The sequence below is a fragment of the Quercus suber genome, unplaced genomic scaffold (assembly GCF_002906115.3).
Source record: "Quercus suber isolate HL8 unplaced genomic scaffold, Cork oak 2.0 scaffold_379, whole genome shotgun sequence".
NCBI classification, from domain to species: domain Eukaryota; kingdom Viridiplantae; phylum Streptophyta; class Magnoliopsida; order Fagales; family Fagaceae; genus Quercus; species Quercus suber.
In genome coordinates, this window is record NW_027069831.1 from 391,507 (window position 1) to 408,750 (window position 17,244).

General features: G+C 33.3%; 1 pseudogene; it reads right to left on the reverse strand.

Annotated features, from left to right (window-relative positions):
- Positions 1–1,013: 1,013 nt before the first annotated feature.
- On the reverse strand, positions 1,014–16,997 carry LOC112001833 (organic cation/carnitine transporter 7-like; annotated as a pseudogene).
- Between the last annotated feature and the right edge of the window lie 247 nt (positions 16,998–17,244).

Genomic DNA, 17,244 nt, shown 5'->3' on the forward strand with positions numbered 1-17,244 from the left:
GTTCTCTTGAAAAGGCATCTCGGCTAGCTTTCAATATGTTTAACAAACCAAAGGTTTCAACTGTTAGTAAGAGCATTGTATTGTTTTTAATTGCTTCTGGATTTGGAGCTTTCCTTCTAGTTTGTAGATCAGTTGTTTAATAGTTCAAAATACATTGGAGATACTTTAAAAGTTGTGTTTCTGCAATTCATGACTTATGTCTTGAACCATTCATGCATATGTCTTCGTAGTTATTCAAAAATAGGAATCATCACGGTAGGGGTAGCATCATACCAGTGCTAATGTATAATGACATTCTTATGTGAAAGCAACGGGGGCCAAAAAATCAAAGACAATTTGAGGCATGATAGAGCAGCTAATCATATTTTTTTTAGTCCTATATGAAAAATTATTACTGCTCAGAAAAATGCCATGTAATGCTGCTTAAAAGACTTAAGAGAAAAATGAGACATTTGAAGGGACAGAGAGAACTTAGTGAGCGTTTGGATATGCTAGCGTCTGCGTTTTCACTAGCATTTGGCATTTTGTGTAGGTCCCATGCACTGTTTACGGGACCCACAACCTCTTTTTCAGCAAAACTTTCATTAAAAATGGGTCATACGGCACTATTCACACATTTAAAAATTATTTCGCTACATTATTTTCAGTTTTTAATTTTCAGCAATTAGTGGTATCCAAACAGACCTTTATAGTCCGTTTGGATTGAGGGAGAGGGAGGGAGAGTAGAGTAAATTTAGCTTAAAATTAGCTTATTTTTAACCTACTCTACTCTACTTCCCTCCACTCCCCCTCTATCCAAACAAGCCATTAGAAAGCTTATTGCACAGGATGACACTTACATTTCAGCTTAACTTATTTATTAGAACAATAATTACACATACATTATGAATAAATAATACTATTTGGGGGAGTGATTATTGCAGTAAACTGAGTTGTAATAAGAAAAAGAAACATGTAAAGCTTCTTGTTATTTTTCTTCTTTTCATTTGTCACACATTGGTGTAAGGGTAGAATCTAATCACCAACTACTAGTGCTTCTTTTGACTTTAATACAACTACAGTGTCAATTAATTCCCCGTCCCTTGGTTTCATATGGGAAGAGAAAAGCACAGATGGCTGAGAGAACAATGACAACCTCAAATAGAATAATGGCAGCTGTTTGATGGCAACTAGTCACCAATCCAACTGCTACTAAGGGGCATATCATTCCACAATTCTTCCACAGCACCTGCAACTCCGATCCCAGTTGTCCTCACAGAAGTTGGGTATATCTTCAAAAATAAAGAAAAGAGGAGTACTAATAACGTAGTCAATTTGAATTCAATAATAGCTTTCTACATGATTAGTACTGCCGAGAAGCTGGTTGAAGAAAATGAGTAATTTAACTCTTTAACTTCATAAGTAATGGCATCGACCTCTTTAAATACTTAATATAGATACTACAGTTCATGAAGGGCAGCTGTAGATCCTTCTTGGAATTGGAAACATAGATTAAACCCTTCAACAGGATCATTAAACCAGAGAATATATTAAAACACATTTGAAAAATTGATCTCCTACAGTCAACTAAAAATAATTTGCAGTTGACTTGTTTAGTGTTCCAAACGCCATGTAACCAATCTATTCCCAGACCGCCTAAATGGTACTGGAGAGAGGGTGAAGATGCTGGACAAGTACAAAGTCCAACGAAGAAACATTTCTTTGGTTGATGCAAAATACACACACACATTTTCTTTGCCCCTTTACTAGGCAGAGAGAATCAACGCATAAAATACTTGCACTTTTATACTGACTAGATCTTGTAACAAACTATACATAACAAAAGAGAAGGTGGAAGACACTATTGGGGATATTTCCAGTTGTGCTGGCTGCTCATCTTCATAGGTAAATGAACCTCACTTACTCAGATCACATAAATGAATTCATGATAAAATAACAAAATAAGAAAATACCAAAAGGGGGGGGGGGGATCAGATATTTTGCAACTGTGATTGAGTCCGAAGCAAAACTCTTTCAAAACTAATCATGGGAGGTACCTCTGGGCCATATATATAGGCAACTGTGATGGATCCCATGGCACACATGCGAGCTCCAAACAATAATGCTGTTGTTAAAGTCGTAGACTGATGGAAAGCTTATGGAAGAAGGAATATACAAGCTAGGGTAAGAATAATGATGAAGGATAGCTTGCGGCCAATTCTATTCACAAGTATCGCTGATAGCAGAAGTCCAGGAAGCTCTGGAAAATAACATTGAGTTATACCTAATCAATAATTATATTAGAAGGAATCTGAAATAGTTGTGGATAAATTTCAAAGTTGTCTAGAAGAAAGTAGAAACCAGACTTAGAGTACCTGCCAAACTAGTGATAAATACATCTATGTAGAGGCTAGCGTCCTGGAGATTTTCTGGATGCCACATGGTTGAGCCACATTTGCTTTCCGAACTACTTAGCTTAGACGTCAGCAAAATAATACCATAATATGAGAATACATTTCCAAAATAAAACGTCCATAGGAGAAGGGTTGTTCGAGTTAAGTTTGATGAGAAAAGCATAAATACTGGCGACAGGCAATTTTTTTTTTCCTCGGTATTCTTTCTAGTTGATGGGAGTAAAGGGACTTCTTCCTTTGGAGCAAATTCTTCGTCTTGTCTGTCTGTTATAGTAGAAACAAGAAGGCCAGAAGGCAGCTTTTTTTAATTTAGTTGAGCTATTTTCTCCAGAATACGATGTACATCAGTAGTATTACCTTTCACACACAGATACCTTGGAGATTCTGGAGCAAGACTATAAAAGAGAAGCAGAACAAATGATGGTAAAGAAGAGAATGCCAGTAACCACCTCCGGACTCAATCTTGACATGACTATCTACAATAAAAATGACATAATTAAGCTGCATATTCTCCCGGTGTCTTTATATTCTGGCCACCAGTATTTCAATCATAAATTGTCACAAGACCTCAAGATAAGAGTTTTAAGTCATTTAGTTTCCTTCAATTTATTGGTGAAACTGTGCTTTTCAACAATTGCAATACTTTGTATATCCATTTATAAATTGCCACTTGTCGCAAAAGCTTACACCGATAGGAAATAATAAATTTAACCACTTAATCATTATTCTAACTAGTAAGTTTCCCATGCGATTCACGGATAATTTTGTAATATTTTATGTAAGACGTTTTTGGAGAATGTTATACATATATTTAAATGAAAAAATAATCTAAATTTGAGTAAGGAAACATATACATTTTGAGATATTAAAAATTAGATTAGTAACTTCACTGCACATTTGTAGCCTTCTTAATGTAAGTTTAATTTTTCTTTTTAAATCATGAAACTAAAAATAAATACAAAAGAGTAATAAGACCATGAAAATCAACTAATTTGTATTGTGTTCACATATTGCATACCATGAAATGAAAATACGTCAAACTCTCTCGCTGCCTTCCACTCATCGATAATGCGACATTAATACATAGTGTGAGCAAGTGTATATGCGTGTGTTATATAAATGATTTAAAACTACGATAAAAAAAAAAAATTACCAATAGAGATTTTGACGGCTTGATGGTGGGGAGAAGCCAATATGAAAGAGGTGGCGGCCCCTCAGATTCCTCTTACAAATGCTTTGTCAAACTCAAATATTTTATTTTGGTAATAGTGAAACAATGCGTTTCATTTAACTGTCCACAATATTTTCGTGTTTCTCTATCTCTACCTAGTGCCTTACACTGTTAGTTTTTTTTTTTTTTTTTTTTTGTTTTTTTTTTTTTTGTAGAGAACATGGTTAATTATTAGTATTAGTCCTTAATTATTTTTTTTTCTTTTGTTTTTAATTCTAAAATGGTGGGTATACTAAAAGAAATGAAGAAGAGAGAAAATGCGTGGTATAAGCTAAGGCAATCAATGGGAGATTAATGAGATAACAATAAAATATAAGTTAATGTAAACTTTTGGGTAACAGTAAAAAAATACTTAATAAAAAGAGGTAAAAAAAAAAATGTTAAATGTAAAATTAGAGCACCATATGGTAAGATCTCATGCATTCTTGCATGAGGTCTCTGTTTTTTATATATTTCCATTAACATATTTTTTATCTTTAACATTGCAAATTATGAATGACTGCAATAAAACAAAAAAGAAGCACTAACTCACTTGAAGTTAAATAGGGGAATTACTTATTTTGATTGGGCAAAAATAGAAGAAAGAATGTGTTGGACTTAGGAAAGCACTAATTGCATATGCTGCTTGTGATTATCTTTCAATGTTTTATGGCCGTTTGGATTGAGGGGGAGTAGAGCGGATTTTACCAAAAATTAGCTTATTTTTAGCCAACTCTACTCTACTCTCCTCCATTCTCCCTCCTTCTCCTCTCAATCCAAATGGGCCCTTAGAGCATTATGCTCCACCACTGGAAATTTATTTGTACAAAAACGAAAGAACTTAACCTTGGACTTTTGTCTCTAGGAGTATGATCTCAATAAAAAGAGTTCATTTTTAACCATTTAAATAAGGTTAACATAGTTTAGGTAATGCACTTTTGCTACAATTCTTATAAACATCATATCCTAATGATGGTTTTGAGAATGTTATACATATATTATAGCATAATTGTTATAGAATTTTGGTAGTAATGAGTTCATGGTAAGAGTTAACAAAAAAAAAAAAAAAAAAATGTAGAGGTTTCGTTGGCTTGATGGTGGTGGGAGGCCAGCCAGCATGACGATGGTGGTGGCCCCTTAGATTCCTTTCATTCTCTTTCTTACAAATGTTTTGTTAATCTCAAATTTTTTTTTGGTAATTGTGAAACAATGCGTTCCATTTAACAATCAAAAATATTTTTTTGTCTCTCTATCTCTCTCTAGTACCTTATTGGGTTAGTTATATTAGTCCTTAAATTTTTTTTTTGGTACTTTTGTTTTTAATACTAAAATGGCGGGTATGCTAAAGCCTAAAAGACATGAAGAAAAGAGGAAGGTGTGGTGTAAGCTTAGCCAATTAATGAGGTAACAATAAAAATAAGTTAATGTGATATTTTGGGTAATAGTAAAAAAAAAAATTAATGAGAAAAGGTAAAAAAATGCTAAATGCAAAATTAGAGCGCCACATGACATGATCTCATGCACTCCTGTATGAGGTCTCTACTTTATGGTCCGTTTGGATTGAAAGAGAGGGAGTGTGAATTAAGTAGATTTGGCCCAAAATTAGCCTATTTTCAGCCAACTCTACTCTATTCTCCTCCACTTTTCCTTTTTCCCCTCTCAATCCAAACGGGGTCTTAGAGCATTACACTCCACTATTGGCAATTTATCACAAAAACAAAAGAACTTAACCTTGGACTTTTGTCTCTAGGACTATGACCTCAATAAAAAGAGTTAATTTTTAACCATTTAAATAAGATTAGCATAGTTCAGGTAATGCACTTTTGCTACAATTCTTATAAACATCACATTCTACTAATGGTTTTGAGAATGTTATACATATATTATAGCATAATTGTTATAGAATTTTGGTAGTAATGAGTTCATGGTAAGAATTAACCAAAAAAAAAAAAAACCTGTAGAGGTTTCGCTGGCTTGATGGTGGTGGGAGGCCGGCTAGCATGGTGGTGGTAGGAGGCTAGCCAGCATGACAATGGTGGTGGCCTCTCAAATTCCTTTCTTTCTCTCTCTTACAATTGCTTTGTCAATCTCAAATTTTTTATTTTGGTAATTGTGGAACAATGCATTTCATTTAACAATCAAAAATATTTTTGTGTCTCTCTATCTCTCCCTAGTACCTTATTGGATTAGTTATATTAGCCCTTATTTATTGGGTTAGTACCTTATTTATTTATTTATTTATTTTTGTGCTTTTGTTTTTAATACTAAAATGGTGGGTTATGGTAAAAGACATGAAGAAAAAAAAAAGTTGTGGTGTAAACTTAGTCAATTAATGAGGTAACAGTAAAAATAAGTTAATGTGATATTTTGGGTAACAGTAAAAAATACTTAATAAAAAGAGGTAAAAGAAACTAAAAGCAAAATTAGAGCACCACATGGCATAATCTCATGCACTCCCGCATGAGGTCTTTGCTTTTATTTATATATATATATATATATATATATATATAGATATTGATTGATTAATAGTGCCCACAAGGAATTTTTAATTGGGAGGTAGAGAGGAGGCATGGTTTGAAATCATGACTACCAGCACTTCATAATATCAACTACTTGTTCCAAAAAGTTAAGCTGATAGGGAATGGTGAATTTAATCACCTACCAATTATTCTAACATTTACTTATTGGGTTATGGGATAACCAATCTGCTTAACTCCTTACAAATGGTTCATCACAAATTTTTTAAAAGAGAAAAGATGAAAAACATACCCATGCAAGTGCAGCCTCAAAAATTGTTCCAAATGTCCAGAAAGATGAAAAGACAACCATCCATTTGCCTCTATTGTTAGCAGGAACAAATTCTAGAAACCAGCATGCGAATACAGAACCACTACCCAGGCCAATGCCAACCAAAAAATGAAAAATGAAAAATAATATATAGTTTGGGGAGAAGGTACTTAAAAACCCAGCTCCACTAATTAGCATAGCTGTGTCAAGAAAACCCCCTCCTGAAAAGGAAAAGTGAAGGGAATAACAAATAAACATAAGGCTAAACTCATCACAAGGATAGCAAAATGTCAAGAGTCTTTAACAATGAGTCTTTGATAGGCCAAGAATGTATTGACCCCTTATGATGAATTAACCAATTAATTAGCCAAGTTAATTAATTAATTCAATTTGCATGCAATAAGCGTGGTAGCACAAAAAAATCACAAACTAAGTTAAAATGCGGTGGAAAATAAATTGACACGGTGATTTGTTTATGAATGGAGAAAACCTACACAGCAAAAACCCCATCGGGTGATTTTAAGGTCACCACTTCCAAGAATTCACTATTATCACAACAAGTGATTACATATAAAGGAATCCCAGTACCTTATACCAACCTACAGTTGAACTCTTACCCCAATACCCAATTGGACTTGTTCTATAGTGACAATCTCTCCTTTCCATGCACGACTCCCAGTACGTGACTAACCAATACGATGCACGGATCCCATTACGTGGCTTACTCACCAACTTGAGAAAGATGTTGGCTGCAAAGTTCTTCAGTTCATCAACACGATGAAGATCACGAAATTCCTTGGTTACAAAACCCTACAGTGTACAAATACAACAGCTTCTTGAATAGAAAGATGAACTAGGGCATATGTCTCCAGTTCACAATATGTTTGTGAAAAACTTTTGCATTGAGTTGCATTAGCTATGACGGCTCTTAAAACAATCCTTATATATGTTTAGGGATGTGAGAAAAGAAAGCCCAAATATCTATTCATGGATGGGAATGAAATCAGATCTGAAAAACTGAATTTCATAAACTTCGATAGATACCCTATCTGTCGAGCAGATGTTGAACATCGAACTTAAACAGTCTTTTAAACCTTGATAGATACTAGCTGTCTAGTTTTAAAATCCATCACTTCTTCACTTGTTTCTTGGACAGACTTGCATGGCTTTAACACTTGAACTTGTAACCTTATTCCTTGAAGCATTAAACACATCCTAGATCTACCAAATTACAAGTAAAGTGTGTTTTGTCAAAGGATTAGCCAATTCTATAATGACATATGTTCCTAACAATGAATCACATATGTCCTAACAATCTCCTCATTTGGCAATCCGTGACAAACCACAGCAAACAAATGAATATATGAGAGAAGTCATAAATCACTCAACTCATACTCACTTGTTGAATACAATAAAATTTATCCTAACACAAACTCTTGAAAAACTTTGCAAGAAGAGAGTTCATGGCAAGAAGACTTTGACAACTTGTATTTCTGAAACACTTTAAACAAAACTCATCAATGCTGTGAAACAGAAATAAAAGATTGTATACAATATATAAGAATCATGTGCATAAAGAGAGAAAAGAAACAACACATGTAAAGATAAGTAAAAGAACTGTAATAACAACCTTATCATATATAACACATCATAAGTACAAGGTTTGTTATCACAATGCACAATGTAGGAATAATGTATTTCTAAAAGAAGAAAAGAAAAAAAATATGTAAGTCCTCACTACATCCGTCAAAAATATAGACACTTCTCCTAACAAAAATATCCTATGCTAACTCTCCCCTTATGTATACTAGCGTTCAACCCGCGCAATGCACGAGATACTTTAATTCTTATTCATGGTAGAATATTTAAAAGTAATAATAATAAAATATTTAAATTCTATTGTTAGGAAATTGCTATTTTCACTAAGTGTTTAATCCTACCAATATTATTCTCTAATAATGTAAACATGATATCATAAAAACTCTATGTTAGCTCCTTAAGCCAACTAATCATAAATATGATACCATAAAAATCTTATGATATAACTCTATAGATGTTTAATAGAAAACTAAATACTTCTGTCAAAAAAGAAAAAGACAAAAATTATTCAAATGACAAAAATATTCCCTATTATTTTTTTTCATAAACTTCCTTTTTTTTTTTTAAAGGAGATTATAAAATCCCTCTTAATCTGTGTTTATACATGAAATATATTCAAATGAAACATAATGAGGAAAATACAAAACACCTCATCACCATTATAGGATTCTTACTATAACTCCCCTATTTACATTGCAAAGAGGACAATTAATTCCAAGAATTCAAAGTCAAAAAAAATATATATATCTCAAGGTAGGGGGGAGAGAAAATGAGATCCCTTAAAGCCAATCCTTATTTTGCACTGCACTGATTGAAACTAAAAATTGGTCCCTTAAGATCAAATGTCCAAGCCTATGTAAGAGCAAAGAAAGTGGCTATGGTAGGCCTAACCAAGTCTTCCATTATAGAATTTTCTCAATAGCAATCATTAAAAGATAAGAGTCAGTACCAATAGAAATCTACATTGCCTTGCTCTTTCCTTGAGCCGTGTACATTTGGTTTTTAATTTCTTAATGCTTCCTACTACTGTCCTTTTCCATCAACTCCTACTTCATTAGGATCTTGATAATATTTGCACTTTTCTCAGTATCACCTATATTCATTTTCTTATTTGTCTCTAACTCTTTTTCAACTACACTCTGGCTCTAAGTAGCAATTAAGACCTAGCAAAATAAGAATAAAATATTCATAAAAAATAGCATTAGCATAACACATAAATGATGCATTGCGTTGCACTCTATAAAACTCAAAGGAAGATATCCTTCTACTTCACTCTTATAGACAACATCCATCCCATTTAGCATCTTGCCAAAGACAACATGGCATCACTTTGCTGTTAATTAATTTGGCCAAAAGTATAGGGTATGTTTTGGTTGTTCATACTTAAGCTCTATAGAACCATATATCTTGTTTATTTTTTCCATAAGGATTGTGTAAGTAAAAACAAATTACTATATCTGCTAGGTGTTCTACAAAAGGCCTCCCAATAGGTATTTTATTTTTAGAATATTCATTTGATTTGTCTTCTTTTGTTCCCATGCAAATAAATCTCCTGTTGTGGAGCTTTTAATGCTATAAACTAAAGAAAGAGAATCGCAAACAGCTTATGTAGTTAGGACAAATCAAAAAACCCAATATGGTTGGTGGCAATTATTTTTAAAAGAGAACATAATAGCTTGACAAGTTAGTTAAATACAGGATAAGAATTAATTGAATGCAAATATTTGTTTCTTTGAAGAGAAAGCTGGCTAAAATATGCAAATCAGAGCCAATTCAAACACAAATACACTAAAGGCCCATTTGGATAGAGGGGAGAAGGAGGGGGAGTGGAGGGGAGAAGGAGGGGGAGAGGGTTAAAATTAAACTAATTTTGGGCCAATTTTACTCTACTCTACTCTCTCTCCTTTCCCCTCAATCCAAACGGACCATAATGGACAAAATCTAATACAAAATATGAGATAAACAAAGAGAAAATCAAGCTGTCCTTACCTTTCAGTTTGTTCCTCAACTCTTCTTGTAAATTTCCCAAGTGTTGTGCTTGGCAAAGAACTAAGCAAATCTGTATTTCAACAAAATGATAGGGTTAGAAGGTTTTTCAAATTATAGGAGAGAAAGATGAAAGAGAGACTACAAAAGAAAGGTTTGATCCATAAAAAATAAACATAAATTATGTAAACTTGTGAAACTAAAGAGACATTGAAATTTCAAGTGCATTCTCAAAGAAAAAATGTTGCAAGGATCTTAGTTAAAAACTAAGTTTTGAACTTTACTCTAACTATTAAAATCAAGAGTGAAAATCCCTAATATTACCCAAACCAAAATATAGAGATGATAATTTGAGACCTAATCATCCAAAGAAAGAGAATAAACCCATCTATCCTTCAATAGGGATCGAAGGAAAACCCTAGACAATTCAGCAAGAGTGGAAAATTTTAGGCGAAACTACAATGTTGATCCCTCAACTAAATGTTGATCCCGCAATCGGTCCTGCAAGTTTGAAGCAAGCATAATTGGTCTCTCAAGTTTTAATACTAAGTTGTATTAGTCCTTTTACTAATACCATTAATGGTGTTACTTTTGTGGCTAATAGAACAATGATTTGTCATTTTTTTTAATGATGTGGCATTTTTTTATTAAAAAATTACAAAATGCTTAGGATGTGAAACCTAGCTTTGATTTCTTCCTATAAACAATAGACTAATGCAACTGAGAGAAGGAAGCCAAGCCAAGAACCAGTGCCTCCACCAACAGCATTAAAAACCAGAAATCCTTGGAGGCTAGTGCAATTGTCGGCAAGCTTTTTGATACAGTCCAAGCACAAATCAACAATCTCCTTGCCAACTGAGGTGGGTCAAGCTGGTAAGAATGCGAAGTTGGGTCCAGTTCTTCTTCGCCTTCGTGTGAATTTGAGGCCGATTTTGGTTCATGTAGAGGATGGTGGCAGTGGCGGTGGGGTGAGAGTGACGGATCAAAAACTTTTTTTTTTTTTTTTAATAAACGGCGGATTAGAAACTTGGTATTGAGGAAATAGTTTTGTTTTAGATGCTGTAATTAAAATGGCACCAAAAAAAAAAAAAAATGAAAAACATTGACAAGTGTGAAATGCTTACTAGAATAGTGGCCATAGGCAAAGTTGTTGGCAGCATCTCACGTGTAAATTTATTTGATAATTTTTTAATAAAAGAAATGTCACATCATTACAAAAAATTCCAAGTCATTATCTCGTTAGCTACATAAGTAACACCACTAACGGCAGTCAGTAAAAGGACCAATACAACTCAGTTTTAAAACTTGAGAGATCAATTGTGCTCACTTCAAACTTAAGGGACCAATTGCACACACAGAGGAAACTTAAGGAACCAATATTATAGTTTTGCCAAAATTTTAAATATAGAAATTCAAATAAGAAAAGTACCGTTGAGAAGTTATAAAAATTGAAAATAGTGGGTGAAGTGGGAAAGAGTGTGCTTACCTTCCAGATATACTATTGCAGAGAAGGGATAGGGGCAGGAAAAACGAACAGACCAACAAGGATTGAGGCAAAGTATGGACAGAGCAGATGGCAATTAGAAGGGAAGGGATAGGGCAGAGAACAAACAATGTAGTTTGTAGTTAGAATGAATGAATATTGAGAGGGAGAGTTCCACCACTAAAATACAATTTTCTGGCTCACTGGAATTCAGCTGGATATGCCAATGAGCTTAAGGAACAAAACAATACTTTTTAGAATAATATTGTACCTATTATGTATAAAAGAAGTACATGAATAGAGCATCTTTGCAGTTTTTTTTATTACATGCAAACCTGCAAACTTAATAGCGACCACTCATTTTTCAGTTGTGTTAATACAATTCACACACCAGCAACTGTAAAGCTACAATAACAAAACACATTGTCTGCAATCGTCTACCATTAAAACAAAAGTTTAAAGTACCTAACCCCGTTAACTATGCAGATAGAGTGGAAGGAAACAAAAACTTTTAATAGAAAATATGAAAGAAAAGCCAAAAGGCTATGACAAAAACTTATTCTAAAAGAGAACGAAGTAATAGCATTAAAAGACAGCTGACTTGTATTAGACTCCATACCACACACTTGCCTTGACAAACAAAAATTTACCACCTCCAATACTTTCACCAAATTAAACAAAAATGAAACACAGCTTCTCCCATAAATCTAAGTCGCATTTGTTTCCATTCGAGTTTCATTGATTGTTTGCAAATTAATTGTGGCTGTAGGGAATATTTTTTCTATTAATGAAGCAGTCCTATCTAGTAAGTTCTTTACTTATCTTCCTTTTGAAGATAAATATATTCCTTTCTCATAAGATAGATTTGTGTTAATTCTCACAATTAGTCTTAAAACACATCCACTTAAAGCAAAGTAGCCACAAAAGGTAAAAAGTCATTGCTCTTGGGACTTGGGAATATGGATAATAGTATTACACATTTGTGGTGCATGATTAGAATACAAATTGATCACAAAGTATCATGACTTGAATACACATCTTACTCAGTCATGAGGCCACATTTAAGGTAAGATATTATTTTATTTCTATAATACCAAGATTGTACCATACGTAATTAATTGGCAATAAAAATGAATTCAACAAAATATGACCTATACCCTCTGAATTCATCACCTTATTCTTTCATTCTTCAACAGGATAAAAAAATTGAAGAAATTGAAAAGCCTTCCCTCCACAGAGATTCACGTTACTACTTCTATAGGATTTGGATTAAAGGAAAACTCTCAATTTACTTTTTCCTTTCAACTTGATTTGTATTGTTTATAACTTTGTCTAGAATAATCTCCTACTCTATTTTGACATTCAAATTGTCCAATGACTTAATCATAACCAAATATAACATAAAGACCTAAACTGAAACCAATCCAAACAAATATAAAAAAATTGATCCTATTTAATGGACAAACTGAAAAGCTAATAGAAAAACATAACTTCAAGTTAAAGACCTAAATCAAAACCACTCCAAATAAAATATCAGTTTCTGATCATATTTAATGAACAAATTGGAAAAAAGAAACACATATTGGTATTGGTTCTAGCATGATGATGGCAGGAGGAAATTCATTTAAAAATAAACACCTCATACTGACTTTGTTCTCTGGTTTTTTTTTTTTTTTTTTTTTTTGGTAGTCAGGCAGTAACAACAAAAAGGAAATTCATTTAAAAATAAATGCAATAGAAGATAAAGTGGCAATCAAACTTTGCATCAATCCAACATAAGATCAAAATATGCATGAAAGGAAACAAAAAATAATACATGAAGAAAAAATTATTATAGTTTCTATTATATGAAAAATTGACAATCGTAATCAAAATCAATTCAATTGAGTACTAAAACTTAAGCCTAAATCAAATCAAACGTTTAAAGCAATATTTACTTAAATAATACCTATAAAGTTTAGGCAGCCTAACCCAAGATGTCAGCTTGCTCTCTTTCCAACTCTTTTCACATGCCCTTACCAACGCTCTCTTCGAATAGCAAACGTTAAAGAAACAAAAATAGAGACTACATCAATAGAGGTACGGTCTGATTGGGCAAAGGGTAGATGTACTATGGGGCAGTTTAACCCAAACAATCAAAACAGAACCACTTATAACTCAAATACCATAATGAGAACCAAATATAACATAAGGACCCAAAACAAATCCAAACCAATCCAAAAAAAATATCAAAACCTACACATAATTAATAAACAAACTTAAATGCGAAGATAAAATCTCACCGGTAGTGTTCCAGCCTCTCTCTATCTTCCCTTGCGTGAATAGGTAAAAAAAAAAGGGGGGGGGGGGGGGGAAGAAGAACCCTAGAAACGTAATTGAATAGGAAAAAAAAGGGAAAAAAAATCAACATCTAATTTCCTAGTGATGGGGAAAAAACATGGCATAACTTTCAAAATTATGATCTGTTTAAACAATGCAAAGAAATTTAATAGTGATGGTTGTATTTGCACTGTGCATTTATTTTAATTCCTTTCTAACCTCGATTGCCCAAATACTCTCGATCTGTGATTGCCCAAATACTCAAATCAACGTATCTAACACAAATATGCAAAACCAAACCAATTCTAACCCAAGTACCTTAATATATAAACCAAAATCTGAAATCAAACATGAATTAAAACCAATCTAGCCAAAATACTCAAAGCCAAAACCTAACGGAGAAAGAGAAAACTTTACCAATAACGACCCTTTGATCTCTCTATTTTGGCTGTCTGATAGGGGCGTTAGGGCGGTATTATCTCTCTTTGAGTAGAATCTATCATTCTATTTTATTTTCAACATTTTATTTTTTAAAATAACCTTACCCATAATGGCTCCAGCAGTATGACGATTGGGGAAAGCCAGTTTTTCGGTGGCTGCAGACGAACGGCGGTGCCGACGATGGCGCCCTGAGATGTCTCTCTTTCCCTCTCTGCACCTTACAAACCCTCAAACCCTTAAACTCTCTGTATCTCAAGAACCCTAGAAAATTAAGTAAGGGGAATTGCCGGTTTTGAATTCAAAAACATAGAAATATTGAAGATTTAAGATTCTAATTTGAATAGGAAAAGCAATGGTGAGGAGTTTCAATCTTTCAAACTACAAAAACAGTATTTGAAGAGGAAGGGAGTACGCTGACCTTCGGTACAAAAAAAAAAAAAAACAGAGACCATACCGGTGGAGGGTACGGTGGTTTGTGGTGGCAAATACCAGTGGAGGGTACAGTGGTCTGACGGTGGCCTGAGGAGTTTCTCTATCGTTCTCTTTCTCGGTTCTCCTTTTCTTTCTGCCGCGTATGTCTGTTTTGTTTTTTTTTTTTTTTTTAAAAAAAAAAATAAGCGCGTTGGGTTTTTATAAAACTCTCCCAAAACATTGCACTATGTGGGTCTTTTAAAGAATAAATCTACACGTGTCAACTTTTAAAGAGGGCTTTTTTGCTAACGTGTCAGCACCTCCTTAAAGCTTCTGCTATTATGTATAGTATTAGATTTTCTAATTTTTATGCCCAAATAAATGATGCATTAACATTTAACACGGAAGTCAAGAAAACCACAATGATAATACTCTTTGGCCTAAGCAAGAACATCTCACCTGCACATTTTTATGGGTGATCTCAATAGAGTCTGGAGTTATTCTAATCTCACAACCAGAACCAAGGAGTCCAACGAGAAAGACTATAAAAGTAAAACATCATCTCCTCCTAATTCCATATCGGCATCCCATGTCTCCTCCTCTCTCAACCTTTACCAACTAAATCCACACACTGCCCTCTCCTCCTCCTCACGGATTTCTCAGAGCAAGGCCGGGTTCAAACACAATGTTCAATTCCACTCTTCCTTACTTTATACTCTCATACATTAGTACTTCATTGGCGCCTCCAAGAAGATTCCAAACTCAATGATCAGTTCTTATTTTTTAATAGTTTTTAGTGTGTCTAGATTAAGATTTTGTTAATTTGTTAAAAGTGGACAAAAATATAATCATATATATTATATTAAGTTGAAGTTCAATTTTAGAATTCAAATCGAATCAAATTAATTTCTAATCGTAGTTTGATTTTGTGCTATGTGTCCAATTTGATTTTTAAACGTTGGTGTTAAGTTACCTCCATTCATAATGCTCAATGTGGAAACTGAATCTACCAAAATAAACATCTTATCATCACAATTGTTAATATTTCCGTGTGGAAGCACGGACTACATGCTAGTTCATTATTAATGTTTAGAGGATCAAACTTCATCTAAACTAATAAAGAAAAGAAAACATTGCTCTCCGAACTAAAGCATGTGCTACTGCATTACTTTGTTTAAAAGTATGAGAGAAAGAGAAGCTTTGAAAGCTAGCACAAGATAGAGTATCTTTTACTAAGTGACCAAAAGAAGAGTGAAACAGTCATTGCAATGAAATATATTAAAGTGTCTATATGAGTATTGCTTGTTTTTTGTAGTTTATATACATAATGTTCATCAAAATATATAATTTTTGGTAATTTTTATGTTAAATATTTTACAAAAACAAAAAATTAGTTTATTTCAATAGTGCTATCTAAGTGTTCCATTTGACACATACAATGTAAAATTATGTTATATATCACTGAGTAAAAGATGTAGGGTTCAAACCATGCTTACACGAAAAATCAATTATTATCTTAATTTGATTGTAAGAGCAATCAACATGAAGTGTACCCATTATATACGTAAAAGTAAACAATAAAATATAAATAGATAGCACCATTTAATGACTAATTTATACCATATATATATATATATATATATTTTAATGTTAGGTTTGGGAGCAGTGGATGTTGTGAGTTGAGGTATTGTGTTTTCTATTGAAGTTGCCAAGTGTGTTGTGGTTTAATTGGTTAGCATTTCCTAATATTTTTAACAAAGACATCTACAATTTACATACACACACACACACACACACACACACACACACACATATATATATATATATAGAGAGAGAGCGAGAGAGAGAGAGAGAGAGAGAGAAGGTGTTTCCTATTGGAGTTACTGCAATGTACCTAGGGGTGTCAAATGGGTAGGTTTGGAGTGTGCATAATTGGGTTGAGTATATAAAACCCATTCACCCATTAAAACTCCATTTAACTAATTGCTTCTAACCCAAACCCAACCCAACCCAATTATAATGGGTAAACCCCAACCCACCCAATTACCCAATTATCAAAATTACCAAAATGCCCCTAAAATGAAAATGACCAAAGTACCAAAATATTTTAGTTTGCATTTTTAAAAGACACATCAACATTTTAATTTTTAAAAAAAGCCACGTCAGGAATTTTTTTTTTTATTAGATAAAAATAAAAATAAACTTTCGGTTTCCTCATTCCTGTGCTTTTTGGCCAAACAAGGCATAAAATACAAGCAAAATAAGAGAGAGGAAGAAATGGGTTTTTGGGTTACCTGGTAATAGTGTTAGAAAAGCCATCAACAATGAGAGCAGAGAGAAGCTTAGTGTTGGAGAAAGAGCGAGCCATTGTAATTCAAATTTTACTTTTTCAAAGACAAAAGAGATTAAAAATCTACGCCGCCATAGGAAGATTTTTTTTCCTTTTCTTCGGAAAGGAGAGAAATTTTCTATCGAAGGAAAGAAACCTTCCACAGCAGCAAAAAACTCTTTCTTTTTGGGAATTGGCTCTCTCAAAATTTGTCTAAGCTTCTTCGGAATTTGCTAATGTGGTTTGATTGTGTGTTTCTTGTTTTCCTAGATTTGATGGAGATTAA